Source organism: Stegodyphus dumicola, chromosome 6 (assembly GCF_044657685.1).
Source record: "Stegodyphus dumicola isolate Sdum_Otavi_A_Nest chromosome 6, ASM4465768v1".
NCBI classification, from domain to species: Eukaryota; Metazoa; Arthropoda; class Arachnida; order Araneae; family Eresidae; genus Stegodyphus; species Stegodyphus dumicola.
The window spans coordinates 227,639,629-227,654,112 of record NC_140773.1 but is presented as its reverse complement, the minus strand read 5'-3'; the positions used below and the strand labels follow the sequence as shown (position 1 = coordinate 227,654,112).

The following is a 14,484-nucleotide window of genomic DNA, read 5'->3' as shown; positions in this document are numbered from 1 at the left end:
AGATTTTAAAGTTGGGGATAAAGTATTGAAGCGGAAATTTTCTTTATCAAGTGCCTCAGACAATTTTACGGCAAAGCTAGCTCCAAAATTTGAAGGTCCCTATGTAATTCAGGAAATCAAAGGAGTAGTATTATATCTTAAGAACGAGAGAGGGGAAATCTGTAAAGCAAGTCCCGACCAGGTGAAAAAATACTATAATCCAAATGATTTTGAAATCCTTAAAAGTTTCTTGCAGGACTCAAGTCTAAACGAAGTAGAAGGTCCAGAAATAACAACAACTATTCCACCACTCAAGAAGCAGAGAACTGAAGAGAGACCTAGCCCTTCTACAACCCGGACGTCGGTATCAAAAAGAAAAAATAACTTTCAAACTCCAGCGTTTAAGAAAAACAAGAATACAGATGCACCGCGTAAACAAACCGTGGTAAAGAGCAAAACACCACCTACAACGGATCGCAGGAGAAATTATACATCAAGGAGAACGCGCACACGGCCACAGAGTCAGGTGCCAGCAAGGCCGCCGTTCCGGAAACTGAAACGGCAACAGGAGGAACAAAAATATCAGGAACAGAAGAAATTCAAGAAGGACTCCAGACTGGAGGACGTCAAGACCAGCCGTCCCAGGGAAAAACGGAAATGCCAACAACCAGACGATTACTCCGCCAAGAAGCCAGCATGCAGAGGACGCAAAAGAAAAACTAATGTGGACGACACTCGGAGGTCAGTAAGGAGAAGATTGACGTTCATGAAACCTCTAACTTGGGACCAATATTGCCAAAAAAGAATGACGGAGTTTCAAGCATCGAAAACTCAAAGATAAGTTAAAACCTTCTATAATTTTTTTTTTTTTTTTCTCTTTTGTTCCGAAATGTTATGTATAAGTACGAAGTTCTATGTTTTGACGAAAGTCAATATGTCTCGGTTGAGACTTAGTTTTGTTTTACTTTATTTAGCTAAGGCAAAATTATTATTTTCTTTAAGTATAAAAGCTAAGAACAAGCATTTTCTGTTGGTCGAAAGACTAATTCCGTTATATTAAAGCCAAAAATTGGCCGAAGACAAAAATAACTTCGTATTCTTGTATTAATAAGAATTTTAGTTTCAGTGCCGCCAGCTTGGCGAAGAAGGAGTAAAGTAAAAATTTATTTTCTCTTATTCATTGTATGGTAAATTGTAAAAATTATATGTATTAAAATTTTGTAAATGTACGTAAATACTTGAATGTTATGTAAAAGTAGAATTTAGTCTAGAAGTATAAAATTTTAGATGCTAAAAGTAAATGCTCAAAAGCAATGAATTCAAAATTTAAGTATTAAATTGTAGATAAAGTCATGCTTTAGAGCGAAAGCCTGCATTTTTAAAGATGAATGAGGGGGAAGTTAGAATGAATGTGTTTTGTATGGTTCTCCACCTACACTTGAATTTTTAAGAATATTAAAGTAGCTCATCGAGTTGTAGAATGTCGAGTAAGGTGTGTCTATTTGGTCGTTGAATTCTAACAAATCATGGTGGTTAGGGGAAGTGTTGTAAGACTAAAACACGAATATTCCCGTTTGACACCACACATGGTGGAGAGCCAGGATAAAGTTAAATTAATGCTTGAAAAATTGAATGAATGTGAATTAAGCAATAACTAAGAAAAACGAATCGTTTAAAAACAAAAATTTATTGTGTCAAGAAAGTGTAAATTATAATGTATTTAGAAAGATACTGATACTTATTCCTTCCAGATGCTGGAAGGAAAGACCAAGATTGATTGATGAAGTCCAGGAAAAGTTGCTGTAAGAAGAGAGAGTTATAACTATCAACAGAATTTTAGTATACAATTTGTTACATAAGATTTTTTTGTGTAAACGAGGTTCTCGACAGTTAGTTCAGAATTAGAGAAACTTACAACAGGTCGTTTGTAGGACCAGCTTCCAAGTTTCCCAAATTCTGGCAGCGGCAAATGTAGGGTTTATATTTATTTTAACTAACATTTATTTAAAGTTTAAACTATCTTTCCTGTCAAGCCTTACTTTCCCCTGGAACTGCCAATGCCAGAGTATGTAAATTTTAGTAGAATGCGCAAGGATTCAAATTATCAGCGGAAGTATTCTGATTTAAATCGAAAGGAAACGAGTTCGAGGTGTGATATTCTTACTTCACGAGCGCGGAGGTAGTTGGCCAGAAATTGAAGAACCCCGTGTTTCGGTCTGTGTGCTTGCCTGGAAGTAGTGTTAATCGTTCAAGTGATCTTCAAGTTTGCTGAATTAGCAGCGGTATTGTAAAACGCGGTGAGTTAGTTACTTTTAGAGAGCCTCGTAGTTAGAGTCTTGTCTTTAATTTCTTTTCAGGTTATTATTTTTATTTGACCGCCGAGTTGGCGCAGTTTGTGAGCGTCAAGAGCACGCATTTGTAATTTATTACGTTGAATAAAAAGGGACTTAAACCCTTAACAAGACTCTGTCTTTTATCCAGGTTTCACAGTCACCTCTAGGTTGCGTGCAAGTTGGAGGCACGCAACGCTACAAAGTTATCAAATACTATTCTCTCTCTTTTTTTTTTTAAAAAAACCATTTATTTATATTTAAAACATTTTATCAATGTGATTAGTATCATGTAAGCGTATTCCTGCAGAGTTATCTACTACTTTAAGTGATGCTGTGAAAATTGTGAACTTTATAAAATCGCGTGTTACGAATTGCCGTCTATTCTGTACGCTTTGTGAGAATTTTGGAAGTTTCCATGTTTCTTTACTACTTCACACAGAAGTTAGATGGCTTTCCCGTGGTAATGTTTTGACGCGTTTTTTTGAATTAAAGTCTGAAGTTCAAGCATTTTTTATTGATCATCCATTTCATTTGTCTTCTTGTATATCCAAGGTTCTTTGGCTGCAAAAGCTTGCGTATTTAGCTGACATTTTTTGTAAACAGAATGAATTAAATATGTCTTTACAAGGCGAGGGTGACACCATTTTCAGTGTACATGATAGAATTGAGGCTATGTTGAAAAAGATCAATTTTTGGGATTCAATGCCTGCAGATGAATGAGTATGGATGCTTCGATTCTGTCAGCACTTTTTTTTATGAGAAAATTCAATTAAACTTGACGAAAACATTAAAAGGAGTGTATGTGAACATCTGAAACATCTTCGATTAACTTTCAATGATTATTTCCCAACAGATGCAATATATCCATCTCAAACAACTGGATATGTAACCCATTTCAAGGAAATGTAAGTTCAGAAACCTCTCTAAATATACTGGAAAAAGAAAAACTCATAGAGTTATCTTGTGACAGTTCTCTAGAAGCAATTTTTCAAGATCAAGCTTTAATTGACTTCTGGTTCAGTATACAAAATGAATATCCTGTTCTGTCAAAAAAAGCTATTGAAGTTCTCTTACCATTTTGCACAACATATCTATGCGAGAAAGGATTTTCAACTTATACTTATCTCAAAGATAAATATAGAAACAGGTTAAATGCAGAACCTGATCTAAGACTGAAATTATCAGATATTAAGCCTAACTTTGAATTGCTTTGTTCTATCAAACAGCCACAAATATCTCATTAAAAGTTTTTCCAAATGTAAAACATCAAGAACCAGTTTGTTAAATTTATCTTGTTTTCAACTTTTATAGCCATCATTTTAGTCTTATTAATGTTTTATTTAAATGCTTCATGATTAATATAATCAACTATTCTGCAATATGAAAAATGTATATTCTATCAAATTTTATTGCTTTTTTTTAACCTGTCATTAATGACTACACAGGAGGGTTCGTCAAATTTTTTCGGATCTTTCTTTTGGTTTGCGAGGAAAAAAAGGTTGGGGAAACACTGAATTAGGATATGTGACTCAATAATGAAATTATATAATAATAAGGTGCACAGAATCATGTATTTTTTTTTTTTTTTTTTTAAGATATTGTGTTGACTTCATTTATGTACTTTATCTAATACAAACCTCTATTCAATGACATAAAATATAATCCAAATTTCATCAACAGTTTACTTTAAACAAAAGGTTCCCCACCTTTAACATGTGAGCATGCATGACGGGTATATTCTTTGTCCCTTATCTTTAACCCCATTTCCTAGAAATGGGTAAAACCTTTTGTAGCTGAATTCAAGGTTACATTCTTGAAGCTGGGAAGTCTGTGAAGAGATTATTGGAATACTTTTCTAGGAATAGTACCACTGGGGTATGTGACACCAACGTGCTTTCTCGTGATTTTCAATTCTACTGAGGAAACTATCCTCACTCTTTTAGTTAGTTAGCACACCGCGAATCTAAGTTATAAAGAAATGGGAAGGTTGAGAAATATGTTAAAAACCATTTCAAGAGATGATGAATTGTTTAGTGAAGAGAAGGAAGAATTAATAGATGAAGAATACAGTAGCAATCATAATTCATCAACAGACAGCGATAGAGATAGATATTAGATAGTGATTAATAAGTGAATTAGAAAATAAATCAAATGATGAAAATTATGTTGGTAAAAATGGCCTGATATGGAAGAAAAACAAATTACGAACGAATGTTAGGATTAGTTCTGAAAACATTATCTTCAAAATTTCAGGAAATATAGGTTATTCAAAAGATGCATCAACACCATTGGATTCCTGGTCTCTGCTAATCGACAAAGACATAATAGAAATGATAGTTCAATGTACAAATATTTACACTGATACTATTCAGGATCGGTTTGTACATGCAAAGAAAACAGATGAATGTGAAATCAAAGCACTTTTGTGACTTTTGTATATATGTGGGGTTCACAAATCCTCTCACATCAATGTAAAAGATCTGCGGGCAACAGATGGAAAAATTTTCCACAAAACGATGTCCTGCAAGCAATTCCTTTTCCTACTGAGATGCCTTCGGTTTGATGATATCCAAGATCGTCCAAGTAAAAGAGATGTGGATAAACTTGCCCCCATAATACAGTTTTTTGAAAAATTCATTGAGAACTGTCAGAAAGCCTACACTGTAGGTGAATATGTAACAATTGATGAAAAATTATGGCATAAAACTATTTGCACTGGTTGATTCCAGAGTGTTTATACATGTGAGAGAATTTCTGCCGGATTTGCTAACGAAGAAACGGGAAGCATATTCTTCAATTTTGGGTTTCCAGAAAGAAACAATGATTATTCTTTATGCACCAAGGAAACACAGAAGTGTCATCCTACTATCAACTATGCACAACATAAATAAAATTGACAAAACCACTGGAGTACTAAAAAAGTCAGAGATTATTTCATTTTATAATCTAACTAAAGGAGCAGTAGATGTTGGAGATGAAATGAGAGCAGTGTATTCTATAGCTAGAGTATTGAAACGGCGACCTATGGTGATTTTTTTTTTTCTTCAGTTTAAAATGTAGCAGCAATTAATGCACGAATAATCTTACTTTCTACAAAAGAACCACCAATCCAGTTTAGAAACAAGTACTTTTTCTCAATTCATTAGGACTGAAATTAGTGAAAGATTACACAAATCAACGGTGGCAGCAAATCATGCTTCCTTTGAAACTGAAAGAAAAAATAATTTCAGGAGATTGCAATATGGAACCACCATCTAAAAAGGTGAAAACCATTTGCAAAAGATGCGTTGAGTGTGCTAAACAAGGACAGAAAGATGTGGTTTCTGTGCGAAAAACTCAATATCAGTATTTGTATGGAGCATATGTGTTCAATCTGCCAGAGATGTGCAAAATAATAAGTATTTCATTTATTATATTCTTTAAAATTTTCTAAAGTCTTTTTTTTTTTTTTTTTTTTAAGTTAATCCATGCTTATACTGATATTTATATAATGCAATTTAAAACATGTTAATTGCTTGCGAGTATGGCATACCCAGCACGCTTTCTCGTGTTCGTAATTTTGGCACACATGCTCGAGGGTTAATTTTTATTATTTATTTGTTGTTTATTTGGCAATATGGTATTTTTCTATTAAATTACATTTAAATTTGAAAATGAATAATTTTTAACTTATGACCTTATTACAGTAAAAATAATGGTATATTATGCAATTCGAGCTTTTTGTAGTACCAGATGTAAAATGAGGGAGTGAAAAAGAACTGGGATATTTATATACAAGATTTTACTTACACAGTAACATTCTTCAGTAAATAAACATATCTCCTGTAAGTTATTCATCTGTCTGCTATAATGATTATGTTCAATGGTCAAATTCAGGAGTAGCCATTTCTCTAATGAGGGGAAAAAATAATAGGATTAATATTTATTTATTATCTTTTGCATAAAATGAAATTAAGGTAGTTAATATGGCAGCACATTAAGTCATACTATAAGAAAAAGCCAAAACAAAATTCAAATATTTTACTTACAATTGAGCAAATTTCCTTTAAAAAAGGTAATATGCAAAATAATTCCTAAATAAAAAACCTAAATAAAATTGAGAAGTCTTTTTTTTTTTTTTTTTTTTTTAAACCATGAAAACAAAGGAAGAAGTTAAAATTAATGTGAAAATACCCTTATAGTCTAAATGTTCTTTTTGTAAAAAGTAATTCCCCCTACCCCCCCCCCCAAATAAACAGTAATATATGGTTTGTCTTTCAAAAATAATACACATTACATGCAAATGATGAACAGGTTAAAGCATTCAATTAAAAAAACAGAAATGAGATGGTTTACATTTGATGGTATTTCAATTAAGATATTCAGATACTTAATATATTTCATATCTGTACAGAAATCAAATTGTAACGGAAAAGGCATTTAACAGATTATTCTGTTACTCATACCATAATTACCTTGCTTAACCAAACTAGTACATATAATGCATTCATAAGAGTTACTTTTCCTAAATTCTGGGGAAAATACTTTAAATTTATTTCAATGATTATTTTGCTGATTATTTTATTTTGATGACTTCTTAAGCATATTTTGGCAAATTTCTTTTTTCTTCCGAACTTCATCCATTATTCAACTGCAGAGGCTTCTCTCAGCTGAAAATCTGGCTTAACTGTTGCAAAGCATTGAGTAATAAGCGATAACTTTTTGAAATCCAGAAAATGAATATCCTGTCTGTATATTTATTAAAACACTTGTTAGTGAATAATTTCAAGTAATCTCAAAGTCTTCCTCCTACAGAAATTAGTGATTTAGAATTTTTAAACTTCTTATATATTCACAAGATGTCATACTGTAATTTAACTTATTATCTAGAATGGGGAACAATAGCCTACTTAAGAAAAAATGTCATTTAAATTCATACATGTAAAGTTATTAACAGCTGTTACTGACATTAATATTTACAAGGAAGGCATTTTAGAGATTAAAAAAAACTAATTTTCATTAACATATAAAAATATGTGAAAAAAACTGCATAAAAGATAGATTAAACTCTGGATATTTTAAACTACTATTAAAAAGCTTCGTTTTAAACTAGCATCACCATTATTAAATCATTATACAATTGATTTGTTCGCAACTTTTAAAACACACAGCTTTTAGTTTCCTTAGCCTATATTTAAATGGTGCTGTTTCTCCATGTGTGCAAGTCTTCCCTTACTTTAAAGCATATTTACCTTCAATGGCCAAAGCAACAAAAATGTTACTAAAAAAGGAACCACACAATTAAAAGCTTAAGTACTGAACTTGATGAATTTTACTACAGTCAAAAGTCTTTAATCCGGACTCGTCGGAACTTCAGCGATTCCGGATTATCGGTTTTTCGGGATCTTAGATCATCAGTTTAAATCTGGTAAGATAGCACGCAGAAATTATAAAATTAAACATATGAAACCGTAATTTATGAAATAAAGAGCAATTATGATCTAAACGGTATCAAAATTTACAAAAAAATACCTTAATATTTATTTGTTTACTTTATTAAACATTTCTTTCAACGCGCGTATGCGTAAAGCATACATTTCGCATATTCGAAATTAGAAAATTGCAACCAGAAAACTCTTGGATGTGTTTTCGTGATAATTATAATGATGAGGAATTTGTTTTAAATCAATCAAAGACGGAGTACATCGAGATGAAATACTACATTTAGTAAGGAATTATAAGCCGAATAAAATAAAAACATCTGCCCTGAAGATAAGGATAGTGCTGACAGATCAACTTCCAGTTCATTGCGTGCCGCGACGTCCCCCCCCACCACAGAGCAGCGTGAAATTGATAAACAGATTTCGGAATGGTTAGAGAAACAAAGTACATGCCTTTATCCATTTTTTGCAGCAATTCCACTTTTTGTTTGATGGACATTGAAACATACCTTTGCTTTGTAGATCTTTTGGCAGCTCCAGAACCGGAAATTCTTTTTGGCATAATCGAAAAATACGGCTTACTTTTATAAAATTGCTCTAACAGTCTGCAAAAAATAATAAGCTGGATCCAATTAGAAGATTAAGGAACAACGCAATCTGCAACATTAACTGAAATAGATAATTAGATAATTTTAGCTTAGCTTATACCATCCGTTATACATTACACGCGCATGCGTAAACGTATTATGCACATGCGTAAAGGTATTAAGCGCTTTCGTAAACGCATTCAGAAAGTTTGTAACTTTGAGATCCGGATTATAGATCATTCCGGATTAAAGACTTTTGACTGTATTTTCTATTATAAAGGATCATAGCAATTTACATTACTTACTTTTACTTTATTTATTTTTTACAAAACAATTATGTTCGTTATTAATAAAATTTTCAGTTCAGCCCTTGAATTTGTATTCTAGCCCACCAGAATTGAGATTACTGACAATTTATGACATTCCTTGACATTATGATTTATTATAATGTCAAGGATTGTGTTTCAAAATTAATAATAAGGTTTTCTTTGCTTATCTATCAATCTAAAATATATTTTTAAAGTAAATTTCAAAATAAGGTAATTTTTCCCCTTACAATAAGATAAATAATTTTGAGAACACTGTCAAAGGGGAATTCTGTACATGCAAAATTAAATTTTTCATAATATTCCCAGAGGGAAAAAATCTAGAGAGTAAAATATTCATTGTTCTTTAATAAATTAAATTCTACACATTTCATAAGAAAAAGTTGCAGGGATATCCAGGAACAAGTATATTAACTTAGGTCGGTTTTCAGTGCTAAGTGTAATGAGAAATGTAAAATTTTTTTAAACCACAGTTAGGTGTAAAATAGAATTAAGTATAGGTGGGTACTAGCTCAATATTATAAATAATCAATTCATTTTCAGCATTATTGTTTTCAGAAATAAGGTTCATACAGGAAGTAGCACAAATAATGACTACTTCATGCTTTTTCCCCAAACGATCCACGTGGAAAATGCTGTGCAAGAAATATTATTTGCACAATGTAGTAAAACAATAATTCAGGAATAATGAATAAGGGAATAAATTATGTAATTTGCATAGAACTTTATAAATTATGTAATTTGCATAGAACTTTATTTAAGGCCAAACAATATATGCAAAAAATAACTGACCACTGAAGGTGTTGTTTGGTTTATTCAATAATAGAAAAGCATGCGAGGGCTATCTGCTTAAAGAGAGGAATGCTTTTGTATTCACATTATACACCCAAAAACCATGAAAATGCCATGCAGGCAAGCCCATTCACCTGTAACTGAACTCAGGTCAAACTACCAGTGCTCAATGACATTACCATTTGGATTACTGATGGACCCCCCCACTAAACCAAAAACAGATCAAGGATCTGCAAAACTGAAACTTTACTTTCTCATCATATTTTTCTACCTCTTCATAAAAAAAAAAAAAAATTAAAAAATAAATAAATAAATAAATAAATAAATAAACAGCTGTTCTATGTCTTACAATGGGTCTAGCCTTTTTATTGAAATTAATCAATACCGTATTTGACGGCATATAAGACGCACCCTTATTTAGACGGCCACACACAAGGAAAAAAAGTTTCAATAGCATGGTTTCTTTTAGTTCTCATGTTTCGTAAAAGCCAAATAAACAATTATTGAATGCAATTACTTTCACGTATAAGACACAAGTAACCTTTTTTTAGACGAAATTTAGGAAAAAAAGTGCGTATTATATGCCGTCAAATACGGTAATCAATAATTTTCCAATTCATTGTTTGATTTGACATAATTAACCACTTTATTATTTTCCATGACTGATAGTAATATGTACCTGACTCTGTGAAAGAGGAAGCAATAGTTAATGATCTTGAAAGGCGGCTATTCCCTATTGAGAAGATAAAACAATTCCAAAAAGGAAAATCAAAGAATTTCGAGAAGCTTCCCATTTTTCTGCTCGAACTAAAGAAGAACCAAGTAGGCTACGCATGTCCTCTCAGACAAGATGAAGCACCTACCTGCATTTATTGTTAAGAAAATCATGTCAGCAGTTATTGTGGTTGTGGATATTACAGAAGAAAATACTCCCAAGTAAATCACTAGAAGCACCGAGACGGAAAATAGCACTTCGCAGCAGTGAGAAAGCTAAGAAATTCATCCAGTCTCAACCAGATGATCTTGGAGAAGCAGTCCGTTGGCTGAGAGATAGAAAAGTTAACAGCTTTCTATGAAGCATAACTGAACACATCACGAAAATTTGAGCAGCAAACTCCACCGTCGAAAAACTAACAGAAGGGTTCAGAGCAGCGAAGATGCTTATGAAGATGAAAATTAAAGACTAATTCTGTGCAGCTTAGCAGGTCATTTTCATTGTTATGATCGTGGGCACAATTCTTCATTATTGCAAGTTGCAATCACTTGTTCAAATGGGCAAGAGACTTATGAAATTCTGTTTTTCACTTGTTCGATTTATGCTCTAGTTATTTTTTAGACATAATTCGCAACTACTTAGCCATTCTACAAGGGTTAGGGTTCTGGTAACCCAGGCACCATGGTGCTACACCGTTTTTCTCTTCGTGTTCGTATTCACTTCCAAGTACTAAAACATAATTTCTAGAGTATTACATATATCTCTCAAATGTTATCAGTAAAATTAACTCCAATATATATGTACTTTGCTTAATGTCTTAAATATTTTTTTAAGTACCTGTTACTTTCAAAACTAAGTACATAAACTTTCGCTTCGTAAACAATGCTTGTTGATCAGAAATATGCTGGTCATCAAAATTCACGGATAATGAAGAAAAATAAACTCAGTAAGTTAATGTTGCAACCAATGGCCAATGCTGTAATTACCGTATATTTCAGCACATAACCCACACCTATAATTTCAAACTGCATTTATTATTTTTTTAAATATATTCACTGTATAAAGCGCAAAATTTTCTTTACAAAGAAACCTGAAACATACATGTGTGATGCTTTTATTTTTTCAAGTTTGTAGGGATTTATATTTATTTTAACTAATAATTTTAGTTCGGACTTTCCCATAAGCCTTCATTCCCTTAATTGTCACTGCCAGAATAGTTAAATTTGGTAGCGCGGGTGGAAGAATGCAAATTCAACTTTGAGGAGGAAAGTTTCAATACCGAGGTTTTGAAGGGAAGTTAAGAGAGTTGGGCTCTAGCTGCCGTCTCTGCCGTAGGTACGTTTTGCTGATTGCTGGTTCAAGTAGCTTAACTGCATTTATCTGCTGCCACAAGTTTTAGAACAGGGTTGAAGTTCAGGATCTTGCTCAGACCTGTAGGTTAGTTTAGCACTTGTTAAACATTTCCACTTTTGATTTTCAATTACCCGCTTTTCAGTTACCGCCCAAGTAGAAGCCCAAGTAGAAGTTTGTTAGCGTCACATTGATCTAGTGTAAATTTGAAAGTTCTAGTGTAAATTCTAGAACTTTCAAATTCTAGAACTTTGATCTAGTGTAAATTCTTCAAAATTCTAAAACTTTGATCTAGTGTAAATTCTTCTTTTGTGTAGTTCCCTGCTACTCCTGTATCCAGATAGAAGTTAACCCGCCTGGATACTACATTTGGCACCCGAATTTATACGAATGAGAAAGAAAATATGGCCAGCGAAGATGTATCTCCACAAGGCTCAGAAGTGGTAGACCCAATGGTGACCTCCCATTAGATGGATTTGGCTTCCTAATACAGACAATGAGGGTGGCAATTAAACCAGCAGTGGTATTTGATGGCATGAACTCCATAACCTCATTTTTGGAAGCCCTCGAGATGCACTTGATGGCAAAAATTAGCGATTGCTTCAAGTGCCCTTTGAGGACAGGCAGAAGCTTGTTGGAAAGGAAGTAGGAAATTCCTACTTGGCAAATTTGGATCACTCACCTATACCTTTGACAATTTCAAAGGCATACACTCCTAAAAGCGTTTCCGATAGTTAAAGATTGTGCTAAGCTTGAAGCTGAATTATACAGCTTCTATCAAAGAAAGATTGAAGAACTAATCGAATTTATCCTATGAAAAGTCAAGCTAGTGAATATGCTATAAAGTAGAAAACCTAACAATGAAATTATCAAAATCATACTGCCATTAATCAGCAGTTTTCCCGACGTCAATCAATGAGCAACAATGATAAGGATGACGCCCGCCAACGTGCCCAGAAAACAGCAGGTCGAAAAACGCCTTTAAATGAATAGAGGGGTTTGAGAATTTGAGGATTCAAACTCCTGGGATACCAAAAAAATCCCTCTAAAATGTATGCGAATACTATGTTAGTGAAAATTCTCAATTAACTGTAATACAGGTCCTTTAAAATAATGTTCCCGTAGAAGCACTCATAGATACCAGTGCAGAAGGGAATTTCTTAAATCAAAATTTTTATTACAAATATTTTAGGAAAGTAAGATTGGTTTAAAAATAACACGACAGAAATAATAACCGCTAAAGGGAAAGTGTGCGAAGGTATTGGGAAACTGTCGCTTAATGTGCAAGTTAAGGACGAAAACCTTAACATCTTATTTTACGTGATGAAAAACCTGCAGAACAAAGTAATTCTGGGAACTCAATGGTAAATGTTTACAATTGGATGCCCCTTATTTTTTGGCGATTCTTTTTTAGCGCCAAGATTGGCAGCAGGGGGGCACAATTTCAAGATGGCAACTACACAAAACCATAATAAAAAGTCAAAGAACTGCACAAACTCTGTGTCCATGTACACATCAATCTGTTTTCACTTAAAAAAAATCCCAGAATAGCACAAACTAGGCATTGCGCACAGCTTTAAATTTGTCCATGTACACATTAATCTATTTTCATTTAAAAGAAGTCAGAAAGCTAAAACGAAGTTAAAACTATCACAATAACCAGAAATGAGGTTTAATCGCCAAAATTAAAAAAAAAAAATTATCGCTAATCAAAGGGGCACACAATTTTACACTAGAGCCACTATGTTCTTACTATCGTACATTTATTCAAAACTTCGCTAATATTGTTGAACCTTTACTAGACTTAAAACGGAAGAAATCAAAGTTTGTGTGGACAGCTGAGGCAAACACAGCCTTCGAACAATTGAAAGCAGCTTTAATTAACGCACCAGTGTTAAAGTTTCCGGAGGGCGATGATAATTTGGTGATTGCGACCGACGTCTCAGGTTATGCCGTGGGTACGGTGCTAGTGCAAAATCGGCATCCCCTGGCATTTTTTTAGTAAAACCTTAAATACCACACAGCGAAATTATATGGCGACCGAACAAGGAACATTAGCCGTGTTAATTGCATTTCAGAAGTTTCGGGTATATTTCATATTAGATGGGCCTTAAAGTTACAAGTGTAACTTAATAATTAAGCATACTCCAGGCAAAGAAAATACTGTGGCCGACGTACTTTTAAGAATCAAGATAGATGACAATGGGGATCAAGTAAAATGCGTGATTTTGATGTCTAAAGATTTAGATTCCAGAGAAACTATTATTTCTGAATTCAGAAAGTATCCAGAATTCGGTAATATCTATGCTTATTTAAAGGATCCAGATAATTTCGATCATCCAGACCTTACCGCAATTAGAAATGGCCCAAAATTACAAGATTATAGATAATTTATAGTTTTATAATTTATATATGGCAGTCATCCCAGCCGCACTACGATTAAGCATTTTGCAAGAGTTGCATGACATCCCGACCACTGGTCACCTCGAGGTAAGAAAAACGGTGCGTACAGTACGTGAGGCAGTGTATTTTCCGCAACTGCAGAAAGTAGTAACTGCGTATGTCAAGTCCTGTAAATTATTCAGTTAATTAACGACATTAATTATAGCCCACCCAGGTACCTAAATAGTATTCACGCGACTTTTCCTAATGAAATTCTTGGAATAGATCTTCTGGGCCCTTTTCCCAAAAGTGAGTTAAATAAAAATCGGTATCTTTTAGTAATTGCTGACTACTCGATAAATTATTTTTCGTTAAAGAACGGGAACCTGAATTTAAGCAGGCGAACATCCAAAAAACTAATTGATGAAGCGTTGAAAAATTCAGATGTAGCAAAAGAGCGGCAAAAAGTATATCATGATAGTAAATGCCACGAAGCAGATTTCAAAGTGGGGATAAGGTTCTGAAAAGAAAATTCACCCTGTCCAGTACTCCAAAAAATTTTGTATCTAAGTTTGGACCTAAGTTTGAGCGTCCATACAT

The 14,484-nt window shown here is 33.3% G+C and overlaps 1 protein-coding gene across 4 annotated transcripts in view; it reads right to left on the bottom strand.

The window, feature by feature from the left end:
• Positions 1 to 14,484, bottom strand: part of LOC118185908 (uncharacterized) — a 180,055-nt gene that overhangs the window by 118,618 nt on the left and 46,953 nt on the right. For all 4 annotated transcript variants that reach the window (XM_085819615.1, XM_085819611.1, XM_085819613.1 and 1 more), the window contains exon 2: positions 6,102 to 6,202. The gene's annotated coding sequence lies outside the window, so the exon portion shown is untranslated. The remainder of the gene's footprint in view (positions 1 to 6,101; positions 6,203 to 14,484) is intronic.